Source organism: Passer domesticus, chromosome Z, assembly GCF_036417665.1.
Source record: "Passer domesticus isolate bPasDom1 chromosome Z, bPasDom1.hap1, whole genome shotgun sequence".
In the NCBI taxonomy this organism is placed as follows: Eukaryota; Metazoa; Chordata; class Aves; order Passeriformes; family Passeridae; genus Passer; species Passer domesticus.
In genome coordinates, this window is record NC_087512.1 from 70,442,791 (window position 1) to 70,461,211 (window position 18,421).

General features: G+C 41.6%; 1 long non-coding RNA gene across 1 annotated transcript; it reads left to right on the forward strand.

Moving 5' to 3' along the window:
* Positions 1 to 3,385: 3,385 nt before the first annotated feature.
* LOC135291414 (uncharacterized) lies at positions 3,386 to 9,861 on the forward strand. Its single transcript, XR_010354212.1, has 3 exons — positions 3,386 to 3,465; positions 4,202 to 4,339; positions 9,797 to 9,861. It is a non-coding gene; the product is annotated as an uncharacterized LOC135291414 (long non-coding RNA).
* The last annotated feature ends 8,560 nt before the right edge of the window (positions 9,862 to 18,421 follow it).

Below are 18,421 nucleotides of genomic sequence, written 5' to 3' on the forward strand. Positions count from 1 at the left end.
AGGCCATCCCTTCAGGTCCTGTCACTGGTCACCACAGAGAAGAGATCAGTGTCTGTCCCTCCTCTTCTCCTCACAAGGAAGTTGTAACTGCAGTGAGGTCTCCCCTCAGTCTCCTCCCTGAGAAGACCAAATGAGTCCAGCTGCTCCTTACTTATACAACGTGGCTTAGGAGAACAATTAATTCTGGGGAATTAAATATTTGCATGGGAAAGCTACCTGTGTTTTACTCATGGACAGAATCAAGCAGTGTCCCTGCTATTTTTATAATTTTGCATTTTTTCTTGCCCTCTGTAGATTTTGTTCCATGAAAGTGTGCCAAATACAGAGAAACCAGAAGAAGAGATGAAAATCAGGGCTGGTGTTTACTGAAAATGCTCATGACATCTAGATTTCTAAGTCATGGCCATATATCAGATTTTATTGGTTGAACACTGATAACATTTGACAACTGTTTTGTGCCTTTGATTTAATGACCTCCATGGAATTCCTCATGAACAGACTTTCCCCATCTAATAAATCCATGCTGCTAACACACAAAGCAAGGATGTCAAAGAAACCAAGAAGTGATACTCACAAAGGGGGTACTGCTTATACAGTACGACTGTGCACGCTCAAGACAATGTGAGGAAGCAATAGGGACCATCTCAGACCTTATTTATATCTTAGGCAGTCAGCCCATTCTCTCCCATCCAGAAGAATATTTACTAAGTTGGCAAGATCATAGGTGACAATAGAACTTCATTATTTGCCTTGTCAAACTGGCAGAAGGGCTCCTCAATTTGAACCACACACTGGACAGGCTTCCATATGTCATTCAATGACAGAATCTACACACCAATGAAAAAGGAAATCAAATCTGAAAGACAGATGTCTCAAGAGCTTTAGGAACTGTCTGAGGCTGGATGTGTTCAGCTCTACTTGTTTAGTCTGTAAGGCTGGCTAAACCTCTCTCTGTATTTGAAGGAAGCAAGATATTATATTCCTGAATAACCTATTAGGACCCAAATTCTGTTTGCTTTCAAGCTATCTGTTGCAATTCATGCCAAGTCCCAAGAAATCCTGTATCATCTACAAGAAGAATCCAGGTTTTCTCACTTAGTTGAGCAAATCTTCATGTGCTACGTAGGTGCACTGTTGGTTTCAATCAGCACTGCAGCATAGCATTCGACATATGGTGAGTGCAGATGTTAAAATGCAAAATCTACTGAAAGAGAATTGTAACTTTACTTCTGCTCTGTGTTACTTTGAATAATGTTGTGATCCATTCAATAAGGAAAAGCTACGCTGTGAAAGTTATGGGTCAAGAGATTGAAGATTATAGACATGGAGGAAGAAATTAGAAACAGAAGGATATAACATATCTTCAAGTTTTCTACCAAGCCTTTGGCATTTTGTTCAGTAAATCTGAGAAAATGCCCTTCAGGTCTTCACTTATGAGCACTGTGAGTACTGTGGGTAACATACTGGTGTGATGGTTTTCTCAGGCAGTGGTTAGAGAAACTTGATGCACTTTGGGAAAAAGCCCGCGGGTCCAAACATTTTGTGATATGACTGAATGAAGTGAAACTACTACTGGAATAGAAAAAAAGTCATGCCAACCCCTCCTAACCCCCAAAGTGAGCAGCTGCTTCCCTCCTCAGGTCCTTCTTTGATAAGGTTTTTTTGCCTGACACAAGAGAGAGCCATGTTGCAGACCAATACATCATGTAGACTATCAGACTCCTGTTTTCTCTTAAGTCTGAAATACACATCTGTATTTCTGCAGTGCTTAAAACCAGACAGCCATGGTGAAATGAGGAAAATGGTGCAGTTTAACTGTGTCATGAGGAGGGTGTTGCATTGTTTCAAAACTTATGGAATATGCATCAATCTCACAGAAAGCCCTCTGGAATGAATTTCACAATAGGATTTGGTTTCAAGAGCTGAAATTTCACCTGGAAAAGTGGAATTTACAGATGGAAAGCCCACCATTACTTCCTCTGTGTATCGTCAAAGCACATCCTGGCATAATGAAACATTTAAATGTTTAACTACATGCTTGGAGCCTCTGAAAAGAGACTGACATTTCCTTTGTCTACAGGTCCTTTCAGGGGTGGATGCAAATGCTGTACATCCAGGCTGCTAAGAGAGCATGAGCACGGTGCTGAGAGGGAACTGTCACCTCCTCAAAGGTGCTCAGGGCAGGGAGCAATGCTCCAGCCTGGGTGAAGGGAGCAGGTGGAGGTGTGAGGTGGACTCAGATCTTACTTGTGAAGTACAAGGCAGGTAAGCTATTGGCTATGATTTCTCATTGGTCACAGAAAGCAGGCATACATTCCCAGAGACAAAGCTGGATTCCTACACATGTGAATGAGAGCTTTAGGCTTCCTCACTGCTGGAGTCTGTTTTGAAGAGAAGTTTGGTTTTAATTTTAAGTCTAATTTCTTACAGCTTTTCTGACTGTACTGCTTCCAGACATTAAAATATCACAAAACACCCCAAAGTACATGCCTCCAGCTTACAACAGATTTAAATTTCAGTAAATGCTAAATTTAATTTTTAAAATAAAAATCTCTTAACAATGGAGAAAGGCTTCTTTGAGCTCTGCAAATGAGAAAAAGCTCTTCAGTAGGAGTTTAGCATTAGGGCTCTTATTTATTCACTCCTCAGAGAGTCTGGAAGCAGATCTGAAGAGTGCCAGATGAAGTCAGATAAATTTGCAGCTGTCTTAGTCATAATCCACACTGGGAAATGCAGGTTAAGCCACCACCTAAAAACTGACTGGGCTGCTGCAGACTTGGTGTGTTGAAGAACAGTTGAACATATCCAGAGATAAAGGAAAAGTGGTTGCAAAAATGGAAGAAATTCCTGCTTTAACAGGCAAAGAAAAAGTGGAGAGGAATTTTCTTTTATTTTTTTTTTTATAAGAATCTACCTATTTTCTCCTATTGGAGTTTTTAGAATAAAAATGCTTATGTAGAAATCTGGTATAAGATTTTGCTTGAAACATTGTGAGTTTGCTAAATCCAAGGCAGAGAAACTTAACAGGGATTAGAAGCCAGGTCTTTAGACAAAGAAATAAAACAAAAAAGGTTCTAAAGACTTAATTAACTCATGGAATAACTGAGATGGGAAGAGACCTCTAGCTGTGCAACCCCCTGCACGAAGCAGGACCCATTAGAACAGGTTGCTGTGTGCCTTGTTCTGTCAAAGTGCTAGGTGTTTCCAAGGCTGGAGATCCTGCAATCTCCAAGCCTATCTTCCAGTGAATAACCACCCTCAAAGTGAAAATCCTTTCATAATAAGTAAACCAAAATCAACCTTTTTGCAAATCGTGTCCTCTTGCCTCTTGTGCACCACATAATGACGGGACATAAGGTCCATCCTTCTCCTCTCCAGGCTGAGCCAGCACAGTCACCCTCTGCCATCCCTCATGTGGTCCATGCTCCAGCCCTAACCACTGCAAGGACCTTCTCTGGTCACCAGGTAGAATATGCATCTTCTTGCTTCTTCTTTATGTGTGTGTTATGGTTTAAGGGAGGTGAAAACCCCTTTAGTCTAGACATTACCTGGAAAGGGTGTGAAGAAATGAAGATCCACTGCAAGCTGCCAAGGGGACAGCACTGCCATGTTGTCAGTTGACTTTGGACAGAGGACAGCTGGCTATGCTGTGAATTGATAATAGGCACAACTTTTATACCATGAAGTCCTCAGAAGCAAATGTCTTTGTGAAGACACTAAAAATATACTTTTTCAAAGGCTGAAAGAGTCCAAACCCTTTATGTGACTTTCAGAGATGCCTTCTCCAGGGCCTCAATTTCACATGACTGTTCCATTACCTAAGCAAAACAACACTTAAAATGCTTTGGCCATGGAGAAGGCACCACGTACAAGGATGTTCAAGCATGTTTTTGGTTTATTAGTTTTACTACAGGCACTAGAGCAGATGAATGTAAGAGGAGAAACTTGCTTTATAGTAAAGAAAGAGACCTACAGCAGTGACAAATTAATTTCCTGTCATGACTCATGAGACAGGGCTACAGTAACATTAACAAAACATCAGTTAAAGTGGTAGTAATTATTTCCATTGCTAATACTGACTCTGGCTTAACAACATTTACAGGCTTTGTTACACTACCATAAAATAAACAGTAATATAGAAACAAACCAGATTCACCACTTTTGAAAGAATGGACTTTTTCTCTATCTATGCCCTTGACAGAATCATGCCTTGTAAAGGAAGTGAGAGGTGGAGGAATGAAAACAGCTCATGAAAAATCCCAGTGAGGACTTGCACAAGGCTTTCAACACCATTATATCCAATGTCAGAAGGGTTGTGGCCTTTGTTTGCAGACCACAGGTGAGGGCTACAGGAGTAGGACTCATTCAGTCCAAGTCAACTCTGCAATTTCCTGTGTGCCACCAAAACAGCAGACTGGTAGGAACTAGTGTCCCTACAGTCAGCATTTTATTTCTCCTGTTAGATATGTTGAATTGTGTTAATTTTTTCACATTTTTTTCTTGCGCTGTCAGTGCCCTCGTTCTTCAACTGTGAGGACCAACATTATCTGCCAGAACGTGTGGCTAGATGTCCTTGTGACTTCATACCAGACTATTCAGGATCATGCATTTAAAAAACCCCAAAGAGAACATGCCTTGACAAAAAAAAAATTGTTGCAGGAAGACACTTTCTCAGTGAAACATTGCAATGATGAAACAAAAAGGCCCTAGACCAATTATGTTAATGGTTTTGATTTTATCCGTTTGTTAAAAATGCCCAGTATTATCCAGTTGCCAGATACTGGTTTCTTGAGCTATGGATGGGTCTTAAGACTGCATGTTCAAAATAGGGTTTTAAGGCATGTAATTTCACATCACAGAACATTATTTCTTAAGGGCTGTGCTCCTCTATATGAGACAAAAATGGGGCCAAGTCTTAGTCTTCTCCATGAAATGTCTCTTACCAGTGCAAGCTTGACTCCATTGGAAATGGATATCTTAGTCTCTGGGAGTTTAATAGTAAATAACATCTGAGAGCTGGTCCTGTGCTTTTAGTGGAGAACATGTGCAAAAGAGGCAGATAATTCTGCTTGTGTGTCCTTAGCCAGCATAGTGGCTCAGAAGGCAACCCACACAGCAATAACTCATTTTCAATATAGAATTTTCCTTTCAAAATGACCTCATACCATAATTGAACTTATCTGCCTTTGATTTGGTTGTTATCTCCCAAGCTCATCCTCAACCTTACTTAACATGATCTCTAGTTCAGTAACATGCACATACCCAATATATTGCTCTTATGAGCCTCTCTTCCCAGAAATTCAGATGCCATGGCTCACAGAAATGTCTTGATGAAAGACTGAGTTCACTGGAGGTAAATAAGGTGCATGATTTCACATATGTGCCTGAAGTGCCTCATTTGCATACTTCAACCTTTGTACTTGCCACTGCCAGGGACTGTGTTTTAAAAGGAATGTTGTACTTTGTACCAAGTGAGGTTATTTTTCAGATCAGCTAATGCTTACTGCACTACTTACTGTATCCCATTTGTCTTTCCACAATCTGAAAACTCCTGGCAGATGTTTTAGTAGTCCAAACTCATCTAGATTCAAAGTACTTTAAATAGAAGTGTAATTAAAGAAGAAGATTATCCATGCTCTATTCCTGTCATTTATCAGTACTTTTAATATAATAGGGGCCTTGTATTACAAAAATCTCCTGGTAATTAGTCCCAGACAGCATTTTGCTTTTTAAGGCCTCACTTATTTTCCTTAGTGTTTAAGAGAGTTTAACTTGCAATGATCCCTATTAATTGACTTGTAAAAAATAATAGCTTTTAGATAAAATCAGGTACTTAAGACAGTATTACAGAATGATTATCTGAAGATTGAATAAGAATCCAACTTAAAATCAAGAGACTTTCCTTAAATTTTCGTTCATTGACAGTTTTTTATATGAGGTTCTGCAGAATCAATATTTGATGCACAGCAAAACCTATACCGAAGAGGCTTCTTCAGATGACTCTTGGTAGTAATACAAAATCTTGTGAAATTAATCCATATCTCTGCAAAGAAGTGGAACACATATTTGTAATTAACTTCTGATTAACAATTTATATGTATTTTTTATTATTACAGGAGTTACTTTACTTGTTTAATATGTTTGCAATGCATATAAAATTCAAAATTAAGATGTATCACTACGAAATATTTTCTGGAACCTTGGCAGACATTTTAGAACTCCTCTTTTGCTTGGGTATCAGGGTTTGTTCCCTGTGAGTACTCTGTGTATGATATAGGGTAGCACTGGAGAACCTCATGCCCTGCAAGAGGCACCAGCCCTGCATATTGGCTCTCAGGTCACCAATACCTACAACAGGGTGAAAATCTACCAGATCTGATCAATGCTGTTCTATTGTCCCACTCAGCACTGTGTAAGCCCTGTGCCCTCTGCTGTCTCATGGTGCTGGGTACTACTAGGGAAATGCTCCCACACCTTGAGCCACAAGGGTCAGGGATTTTGTGGCTAGAATTCTTTTTCCACACTGTTGATCTAGTACTAACATGGTAACATAGAGGTCAGCAGCTAATAAAGAGAAAAGCTACTATTCTGGTTGCACAGTTTCTTGATTGCTGCTGATGCCCAGCGATTGATGTAGATATTTATAGACTAATACTTCCATACTATAAGTTTAAACCCATACAAGGGGTTAAAGAGCATTCCTAAAGCAGCAGACTGGAAGCAGACTCAGACTGCCTGCACAAGGATAATAAAAAAGTCACAAGTTGTATTGTAAATTATGTCCTAATAGACTTTCCCCTGACTTAAAGAACTCTTGGTTAGATCCTCAGTTGAGACCCCCAGGTTATGTTTTTTAATTGTCCTGCAAACATCACCCTCTGAATTCCTGCTAAGAAGAAATTAGCTGCTCATATTTTCAGTGGTGTTCAGAGTCAGTGCCTGACCTCGCCTAGTGCAGGCAGCATCACAAATATATGATGTGCAGCCTCTCAGTGTGAAAGTCTAGGTGAGCCTGCTTTGGTTGCACAATACCATTCCTAGCAGAGCAGGCATGTTGGTTGCATATGCTGGTGAGATTGGGGTAAAATCTCTTTCTGTCAAACACCACCAAGCACAGATTATTTCCATTATCACAATCCCCTTTGTCTTCCAACCTGAGTAGTGACTTCACCTTTCAAGGCCAAACTTGGCTTCTCCCCACACCCCTGGTCAACTCCACATCTTTCAGGTTCTATCCCCTTCTCTGTCTGCTGTGAATGTGCTTGTTTCTCACTTCCTTTTTTTACTGTTGCCTCCTTTCTTGCCACATGTAAATTGTGCTGTACTAGTGGCACACCCAGTTTCATCTCCTGTTACACATCCCTCTTCCTTTCTACCAGCACTGATGTTGAGGCCAAGTAGTTGCAGTGTGGAGGCAAAGGAAGGTGCCTCATCCCACACAGACAACAACAGAGGCTGTGCATTGTCGCAGACATGTACTACAGCCTTGCACAGAACAGCAGAGTCATTGCCACGAAACAGCAGGTCTTCATTAGCCCCAGCTTCTCTTACCTAATTCAGCATGAGGTACTGTATGAGGGAGTCTGAATTCTGCTATGCTGGAGGACCACATTGACAGATATGTTCTTTGCTGGCACGCGAGAAGGGTCACAGATCTTTTATCAAGCCTTGTAGGAGCTTGGACAAAGTGATGCCTCTGAACTCATGCAAGGGAGAAGAGAGTCTAGACATTACCACAGTTGCTCAAATAGCAGCTGCACAGAGAGGATTGCATAATTTTGTGCTTCTGACAGGCAGGGAGCAGCCCGTGAGGATTGCTTGAGCACAGAGTGCTCATTGGCAGCACCTTTGCTTTTAAGGATAACAGCTGATGAGGAAGAGCCTCATCACTTTTCTTAGCAAATGCATATGGTGCTCTAGCCTCATCACTTTTCTTAGCAAATGCATATGGTGCTCTGTCTTTTGTAACGGAGTCATGGCCAGATGTGGCATCACTTGGTAAAGAAATTGTGATGAAGCATTCTTGCTGGAAATGTTGATACATGTTTTCTGAAAAACATTTTGGTCACTGTGTGATGTAAGGCAACAACCAAGGTCAGGTGGATCTGAGGGGGTGAGTGAAAGGTCTGGCAGAGGATTATGAAAGGTCTGACAGAGGATTATAATCGCCTGTGTTCCAGGAAAAAGCCCAACATGTGGAGGATATGATGTTTAGCATAAGTCTGTGACTCTGGAATTGTTTCTAAATATGGAATTGTTTCTAAATATGGAATTGTTTCTAAATTGGAATCAATTTAAATATGGGAAGTGTTTCTTCCAGTGGAAAGTGCATGGTGACATCCTTAAAGTCTAGGAAACCATGCCAGATCCATTCTCAGTGTGATGGTGAGCCCCCAGGTTATCTCCCAGCACGAGGAGCTTGACAATTGGAAGAGCTTTGATTTATGCTAGGAGAGGCCAGGCATCAGCAAGGACTTTTGGAAGTGTTGGAAGCTGAGAGTTTTTCTTCCTTTTAAATAAAACTTTAGGCCCTCTTATAAGTTAAGTTGTAAGCAAATAAATAAGTGTATTTCAGCCAAACATATACATATAAACGTCATTGCATTGTAATATAAAGGGCGCAAGTTTTAGAGGAACACAGTGCATTTATTGAGATACAACGGCAGACATTCACCTTTATTAAAGCCCCTAAAACCTCAGAATCTCCTTTGAAATGTTGTGCTTTGTTGTACTAGCTAATTTGTCACTGCAGAAATTAGTTAATCTGTCCCTCAGGGGCTTTTCTTTTCTCTTATTCAGAGAGACTTTTTCCATTGAATGAAACAGAGATATCATGTAATTTCTGACAGCCACTATCCAAAAACTGCGTCTTAGAAAAATTATGTCTGTGAATGACTCCACCAAAGCACACCATTCCTGTTGATGTGGGCTCTTGAACCAGCTCTGAAATCTATTGCCAAGGCTACACAAATAAGTTTAGCTCCAGCATTGTCAACTGTTAGGGTTTTATATTATCTGATGTTCTGCTAAATGCATCAGCCCCTGGGGCTGGTAGATTATGTAAGAATCTCTGCTTTTATTACAAAATAAAGTTCAATTTCCATTTTTTTCCAGAAGAATTTAGGAATGTGACCATTAATAGTGCAGACAATGCAAGGTTACTAACCCCCACAACTGTCATTTTTAAGGCAACTGTGATTTTTTAAAAATCTGACTCATTATTTTTAAATGCCTGAGGGGCATTAGTGTATTTTTGAAAATACAACTATTCTTCAGATTTTCAGCTTGTTATCTTATTTCCTCAGCCTGACAGAATTGCCTAATTCGGGGATTTTTTCTTCCTCTGGATGTTTTGAACACTGAGCTCTGTAATGCATATTTGACATTCCAGAAGCAAGCCCCCAGGAGCCTCTGTCATGCATCTGTTGTTGGAGGTGCCTTGACAAGTGTGATACCACACACTAATAGATCCAAAATCATGCTTATTCACAAAAAAACCCCCAAAACCAAACCAAACCAACAACAACAACAACAAAACAAACCAAAAAAACAACAACCCAAAAACCCCAAACCCCACAAACAAACAAAAAACCAAAACAAAAATTCCCCAACAAAACAGTCATTTTCAGATATGGGATGTCTCTTTTTACATCTTTCTGTGATGACACTTTCTTCAGGATGTAAGTTTCATCAGGGAAAGCAGATAGCTTTCCTTTTCCAATGTCTGAAAGCAGAAGCACCCATGTTCACGCCATGACTATACGCAGCTGTCCCACATGCTTTTGTCACTTCACAGGTACAATTGTTTCCTGCTTTTTCTGGCCCAGTATCTGGTGAGATAAAGTTATACATTACCCAGACACATGCTCTCATCCCCCTGAGGGACTCCTGGAAGAAATGCATCTCATGTTGTCTGATCCTTGATAATGCTGGTGAGTGATGCTGTCTCTTGCATGACTGTGTAAGGCTTTTCCTTGCTCACAGGAGGCAAAGGAGAGAACTGAGGGGGAAGAAGACAATGCCTCCACTAAAGTGTAGCTGAATTTTTGTGCTATAGCTCTGGAGAAAGAGGATAGGCAACAATGTTTACAGGAGTTTACTGGGATAAGCACAGAGTCTGGCACAAGCATCACCAGCTGGCATTAGTGACAGCAGCTACCAGAGCTAGGGATGTGGCTTCTACATGAGAGCTGTAGACAGCTGCCTTATAGCTGCCCAGCTCATCTGAGTGAAGAAAGGAAAGTGATGGCTGTTTGTGAAAGGCCTGTCCAGAGTACTAGTGTTGGTGTGAAAGGCACCCTGACATGAATAGGGAGAGCAAGATGAGGAAGGGCCAAACACCCAGATATCCCAAAGACATTTTGTTGGTCTAGACTAAAATTCTAGGCTCTCTTAGAAAAGGGGTCCCTGACTTTGATTGGATGTTGTAGCTCCATATATACCTGGAGATTGCAGTGATAGATAGTCCCAGTGCTAGAAGCTCAAGGTGCATACTCTTCAGTAGCTTATGAGCTCTTTGACACAGATTTGGGCTAGGTTAAAACAATTTTTAGAGGTGGTTTGCATTTTAGAATGGGCCCTTGGCAGAAAGTGATCAGAAGTCTGTCCACCTTGAGTGGTTCAACAGCATGGATATAGACTGGTGGTGGTTGCTGTTACAAAGCCTTCTTATCCTAATTCAGGTAAAAATAAACTGCATTTTGCCTCACACATGGTACATTATAAAAAAAATTACAGGAGTTATAGAATATTCTGTGTTGGAAGGGACCCACAAGGATCATCAAGTCCAAATCTTAAGTGAATGGCTTGCATGAGGATCAGAACCACAAGTGTGACATTATTGGCACCATGTTCTAACCAAGTGAGTAATTCAGACTTTTAACAGAAACTTCATATTCAAAATGTAGAATCTGGCTTCTGCCCTGATTTATCTTCAAGTAGGAAGATAGATCCACTGAAGTTTAAATTTACATTCCACACTATTTCTGTGTCACAAGTCTTCATAGAGACTGGATTTAAAATGTGTCCATGGGATAAACAGCTTCTTTCTCAGCTGAAGGTAGGGTGTGAGAGAGGTGCACAGGGATACTCTGATGTGCAGATAAGACAAAGAGCTGAATTGTCAGTGATACCAATCAAATATGAAATGCTTAAGCAAAGGCAAGCTGGCATAGTTTCACTATTGCTAAGGGAATGATAACAGTTTACACCACTTGGAAATTTGTAGACATTTAACTGAAAAATTCAAGTCCATTGAGCTTTTCTGTCTTGCATCTTCAACTGTCTTGTCAACACCATTAGAAATCTGGCCTTTGGTGTCAATGAAAGTGGGATTTCCACCTCCTGCTAGGAGAGGAGTGGGTCTCTGTGCATACCTCATGGGCATCCCCTGTGACTCTAGATGGCTGGGGAAGAGTAATGAAGTTGGGATGCAATGCCTTGATGTAGGACAGAGAGGGCTGCAGGACACAGATGATTGCATCCTGTGGAGCTGTGTGGCCTGACTGAGCAGTATGGATGACTCTGCAGTTTGACAGGCCTAGTCTGCAACCAAACACACAAGGATCTTAGCATGGGAAAACCCCGCCTGCACCAGGCATGCCAGCAGGCACTGCTCAGCAGCTGCAGTGCATTGAACTGGTGTTGGGCAGGGGGAAATCCAACCCTGCTGCATGCCTATTGCAATGGTCAGAGGAGATGAACTGGCTCAGAGAATTTTTTATTCATCCAGATGCTCCAGAGCTGCTACTTCTAGTCAGAGAAAAAAGGCAAGTGCTGTGAAAATGTCCAAGACAAAAGCTTTCCACAGAAGCACTGACTGGAATGATTGACTGATTAGGTTGCAAGCTATTTTAGGGGCTGAAACAGAGTGCTGCTTGTCAAGTATGTTTTCTAAGACAGGATGAAACCTTGGCCACTGCTGCAAACACTCTCAGGTATCTTACTACTCCTGGGGAACATCTACATCCCTGAGCCCATGCAGGTTTCCCTAACCTGACCTCTTGTCCAGTGACCCTCTGCCCACAAGAAATCTGCCACTAGTGAGGGAAGAAGGTCCAAGATGGAGATGTGCTGAAGCAGTGACCAGAATCACCCTCTCCATCTGGAGTGGGATGGAGAAGAGGGAGGGAGGGAGGGAGGGAGGGAGGGAGGGAGGGAGGGAGGGAGGGAGGGAGGGAGGGAGGGAGGGAGGGAGGGAGGGAGGGAGGGAGGGAGGGAGGGAGGGAGGGAGGGAGGGAGGGGAGGAAAAACCCTCACCCAGGCTAATGTCCCTGTCTAGCTGCCATCTGGGGACAAAATGTCAGAGCAAGTGAATGTAGAAGTCACTGTCCCTTGGCAGCAGTAGCTAGGGCCCTTGGAAAGGGCTCTAAGCCTACCTTCCGAGTCTTAGCCTCTTGCAGATTTATCCAAAATGGCTTCTGCTCAGTGGGATTTTCAAATGAGTGTTTTGCTTTAGCTAGCCACATGAGACAGTTTCAGTTTAGGTGCAAACCCTTGACCCCATCTGTATTGTCTCCTGATCAGCTGTACAGCTGATGCACAATTCATTATATACTCACAAGACAGTAAATGGCAGAAGCACATCCTACACACCTGGGCTGTAGGGGTAGGTCCACAAACAGTGAACACTGCCCTCACTTCAAACATATGAAATTATAATGATGCTATGTTGACAACATGCAGGGACAGGACCCTCAGGTCAAGTCCAATAAATTTAAAGGACTGATGTTGTGGATATGCCAGTGTTTTGGACCAGGTTTTCTATTTCCTTGTTCTTTCTCAAAATTAAACAAACCTAAGGAAGATTATCGGACAACACTAATAAATATGGGACAGAAAAGCATAACATCTCATTCCTTGTCATAAATGCCACCTGCTATGCTGAACCTGCTGAAGGTTCTTCTCACTGTCGAGGTTTCTTCCCTAGCCTTACAGGGCACATGCAAACTCCCATACCTATCCCTCTTTTGTAGTATCTTATAGGCTCCTGAACACCCTCCTCTTACCCTGTGTGCCTCATATGCTTTTTCTGCTGGCTGTTAAATCTGCATAAGGGCACAGAACCCCGCTGTGGTTCCTGCAGAAAGCACTGTTCTGGCTACAGTTCCCCTGCAGGAGCCTATTCTCCATGGGGAATTGTGTGTTGCTTGAGGCTTCTGTCTTGGTTCTCCTCCCATTTCTTCCTTCACATCATCTGGATCTAACTATTGCAGTGTTTGCTCTTAAATGTGCTGAATGTGTTGGGTGTGTCTGGACCATGATCTGCCATTTAAATGTGCTGAATGTGTTGGGTGTGTCTGGACCATGATCTGCCATTTGATTGAGATGTACTCACTTAGACTTCTGTGCTAGTTATTGTGCTCCCAGACAATACACAGCAATGTTTAAATACACAGCTGCCTATGTAACTGCTGTACCAGGTAGATATTGAGATGATCTAAAATGCCATAGCCAAGAATGCCTCATTGAGTGAAGTTCACACTGGGACCTGATCTCTGCTGTGCAAGCCTCTCTCTGACTGGGATGTCACCAAGGATTATGGCTTCAAATGAGCAGCAGGTGAACTCTAAGTAAAAAAGATCACAGGCAACCTTCTGCTCTCAGTTACACTCCATTGACGTCAGTGGGGTTGCCTGGGGTGAGCTCAGAGCAGAATTTAATTTCTTATTTTTAATGTGTATAGCCAAAGCACCCCAAAATGACTCTCAGCATATAGCACAGTGTCTACAAACTCTTCAGCTACTCATGCTGTAAAGCTCTTCTTCCTATCAGAGCAAGAGGAAAAAGCTATCTTGTCTGGAAAAAGAGGATGGAGCTGTTTTGCATGTTACTGCACGCTGCCCACATTCAGTGAAAGGAAAAGGGATAGGATGCCCCTGGGACCTGTGTGTTACACACCTCCTGCAGCCACTCATGGCAACCTGCCATCAGCTGGCAGGATGCAGCAGCTCCATTTCAAGTGTCCTGTTCCACTGGCAGACAAGCTATTGCATGAGTGCAGGTACTTCTGAAACTTGAGTGTTTCCTCATATCACACCCCTATGTTGTAACACATCTTGGATCTCAGATGGCTGCAGAGAGATGCTGTGAGTTTCAGACATGTCATTGTGATGGAAGGAAAAGGTATTTACAGGCCTATGATTCTATGATCACTCAGGACAGTTGATTTCTACACTGTGTACAGGACCACAATCTTTCACTTGAAGCCAGCTGTGCTAGATGCTGTATGTTTCAAATCAAGCCTGTTGTTTGTTTTTGGAATGCATATAAACTCCCACTGCTTGCCTTTTGCTCCTCCACAATCTAATATAGCAATCAAGAACAGCAAGTAACAACAGACAAAATCTGAAAATTGAAAATTTATTGATCTGACACAGGAGATGCAGTATAGATTTATTTCATTGTGCTTTTCTTTGGTTTTAACTTTAATTGTTTTAAAGATATGTTAACATATGTTCTTCTGAGAGTGAGATAGTACAAGGTGCTGGAATCAAAATCAGTGGGATATATTAAGTCCCTGATGTATGTCAGTTGTGAAACTCTTCCTTATTTCTGCAAAAAGGATCCCGTATGTAGATGCTCTCCTTCATGTGGCTCCTGTGGCCTGGAATCCACACTGGGTCCCTCCTTCCCCAATTCCCTAGGCAGGGGTCAGTAAGATCTCTGCTGTAACTATATCTAAATGCAGGTCTTGTTTCCCACTTACTGGGTTGTCATACCATGTGATGGAGAGCAGGTTTTGTTTGTCAACAGCCATCCTGGTCCCCAGATTGCACTCTTCCAATGGCAAGCACAGGATAACACACTGAAACCAGAAGCTGAGGATCAAGGGTCGTACATTTTTTGTGGCAACTCTCTTTGGGGAAACAGGACATCTCTGTCCCACTCCAGCTCAGCTCATGACAGTGTTATCCTCTGAGAGGAGAGTGTTATTGAGGGTGGGGTCTTTCCTGTGTTATGGTGTGGGGCTGGATAACATTGACAGCAACTAAAATAGGAGGCAGATCTCACAGCAGAGGAATTAGTTTTATACATTATGAAACAACAGCATTCAGCTCACCCTCTGTGCTATATATACTGTGCACAGTTAGCTAGGCGCACAACAAGGGTCATTTTTCTTTACATTGTTTACATTATTCCACCACACTAACTACATCTCATAACCCTACATAATTTTGCTTCACCACAAAACGTAGTATGGCATCTTAGATTGTCCTTAGTCAGTACTGTTAGATCCTGTGAGCTGAAAAATTATAGAGAAGTTTATCGCCAGATGATAGCAAGAAATTAAATGCAAATTTAATTAAATAAAATGCAAATTTTAATTTTCCCAATTGCTACAAAATCTTAAGAAAATAAAAGAGGATTATTTTAGATTGAGGCATCAGCGCTTAGTAAGTGTTGAAATATTAGTAGGAGACCAGAGATTGGTCCAGATAGCTGAGGGTAGAGGCCAAGCCAAGTGTGTCTGAAACCCTCAAATTTAAACACTAAGCAGGGCTTTGGGAAGGGTCTGTGTTTCTTAAAGGACTTTAGAGAAAAGCCTTTCTTTAATCTTGACAATTAAAAAATAAAAACACTGAACAAAAAAAACGTCAAGTGCAGGGTGAAGAACAGCAGCAGTACAGCTCACTCCTTTACATATTACACTGAGTACAGCATTTGCTGTTCTGACACAAGCAACACTAGGCCAGTAAGGACTGGCCACATGTGTGTTGGAGTTTGGGTCAAATCCCTTGGAGCTGGTGGCTACATGAGCTGCTTCAACACAGGATCACTGTAAAGAGGTGACTTGCACTGTGTAATAAGAGAACTAAAATGATGTTTATCTCCTCTCCTAATGCTGGCATGCATTGTCAAAGATGCTTTTTCTATCTCAGACACCCAGGAGTTTGTGCTGCCTGTAGGTGCTGCTGGCAAAGTGAGCAGGGTGGAATGGGAGGAGTAGTGTGACCATGACTCTATGACAATGTGACCTTGATTAATTTCTGTGTAGAAAGGTACATGTGCAGCCCCAAAAAGGGTTGTACCGTCAAATGTTTTGAGAGGATGGCACTCTCTAAGAGGCCAGAATCTTTGAGGCAGGAAGCAGCAAGGATGCATCAGGCATCAGATTAGTGTATGCAGGGACATGTGCATGCAATCCATCTGAAGGGAAGACCACACTGTACATCCTTTTCATCTCTCTGCCAGCTGGAAGAGGCTTGGAGCCATGATATGGCAGCTTGGGATTTGAAAACTGCTTGTCTTCTGTGTCTGTACACATCTGCTATCTTGGCAGGTTAGGGCATGATCAATTTTTGGCTTACCTTCAGCAATACACAAATAATCCAGGATGTTCTTTGACAGTATTGATGATCGCTTTCTCATGCAAGAGGTGGAGAGGCCAGTGACAAAGGATGTGGTGTTGCACCTCATACCATCAACAAGTCTTTGAAAGGTGGTTGTGGCCAGGAGAGGTGTCTGAGAGCTGGAAGAAAGAAAATGCCACCCAGTTAAAGGGCAAGAAAAAGGATCCAGGGATCTACAGGCCATTCATCCTCACCTCAATCTGAGGTCAGGCAAGTCAATCATACTCAGGTTGGGGTAGTGCTGACTTGCATTATTTCAGTGTGAATCACCAGATGCTTGGGTGATTAGGACCACTGCCAAAGCAATTTCATTAAGTCTCTTTGTAGGATTATTTTGTTATCTGTCTGGACAGTTTCTGCTGGAAATACCTGTCCTAGCCTGTCTACTTGGATGAACATCTAGGACTACCTGGGGAGAAGATATCTCAGAGGGTAATGTGGGAGAAAAGGCAGTTTTCAAATAATTCAGTGGTCAAATTATGACACATTAGCATGCAAAACTGTCAGCCTTCAGCAGAATACTTGGGAGAAGCATGGTAGTGTACAGAGATGTACAGAAAAAAGCTCCAGCAGGGTTCTGTCCTGCAAACAGCTTTCGCTCATCATGGTGGTGAAATGTCAAGCAATTAGTTGACCGCAAGACAATTATATCTTCTGCCAACTCTAACAAATTACTACTTTCTTTGTATTAATGCATTTATTTCAAAATACTATATTTGTCGCTTCACAAACAGTTTGCAGTGGAAAAAAATGGCAGCTAGGTGAATGAACACAGCTTGTCTTGTGTACTGAACTTCATGAACTGACTTCTTTGGAGTTTTTGAAGTGCAGAGAGATAAGCAGAAATCCCTGGGAGCAAAGCTTCTCCCACAACATCTGAAAGCAGGGGACTGGACTTTCTTCTCATTATTGTGTAGGATGCAGGGACCTCATCTCAGCAGAAACCTTGGGCCATGACTATAAGAAAGAACAGATGTAGAAACAATTATCTGTAAATTGCATGCATCTCAGCTTTGTTAGGAAAAATCCTAAGCACAACAGCCAATAAGCAACAAACTTATAATCCCTTGAGTAAAAATTAAAGATGGGTTTTACTTTTATAAGGTAAGCTCGGAAAATACTTGGAATCAAAGAAGGTTTTTGTCACCAACATTTGATTTTCACTGATTTCACTGTGAAATCATAGAAACATTTTTCCATGACAGGCACAGATGACCACCAGCTTCCCATATATATTGTATGTTAGTTGTGTGGCATGTGTAGCTGGAGCTTGTGTACCTTTACCCATGCATCCTCTCTACCCTCATGTACTGAGTAAATTTACATCCTTTCTGTTTAGAATAGTGGAGCTCATTATGATCCTTAGTAAAAATATATATGAAGGAGAGGAAACCAGAGATTAAGAGTACTTTGGTAACCCCCAAAGTGCAAAGGCATTATTAGCATTTAACAGCCATTGCTGGCAGTGACATTTCTAAATGCAGCAATTGACAAATAAAAGGGAAATATTAGTTTCTGAACTCATATGGATGGTGCAGTTTCAAAGCACTTACAAGACATTCCAAACAGGAATCCAGAAATGCAGAAATGCAAAGGTCTTTAGCCAAGTCCCTTCATGAACAGAATTTTACCCTAAAAATCTAAGTTGCATTTCTATGGAGCATTTTAATTGAATATGTCTGGACTTAAAGAAAAGAAGTACTTGTAACTTCAGTCATGAATCAGTATTTCTCTGTTCCGTGGTAGGATTATTGTTCTTTCATCATTGTCTTTTTGTTTTGGTTTTTTTTTGTCAATTCTAGCTCCAGAACTTTTGGAATACCTTTAACATGTTCTGTAAGTGTTTCTGCCTTCATTCATCTTCAGAGAAATGCTTGTCTAGAGATCCTTGTTCTTAATTAACAGTGGCATGTCCCCAAAGTAATATTGCTATTATAAAGCTATACCAAACCATAGGGATTCACACATTCCCAGCACTGGTCAGTTTTACTCCATTTGTGCCTCAGAAGAAGCACTGCTGAGCCACGTACATTCATTGCAGAAATTACTGTTTAGAAGTGGTTTAAGTC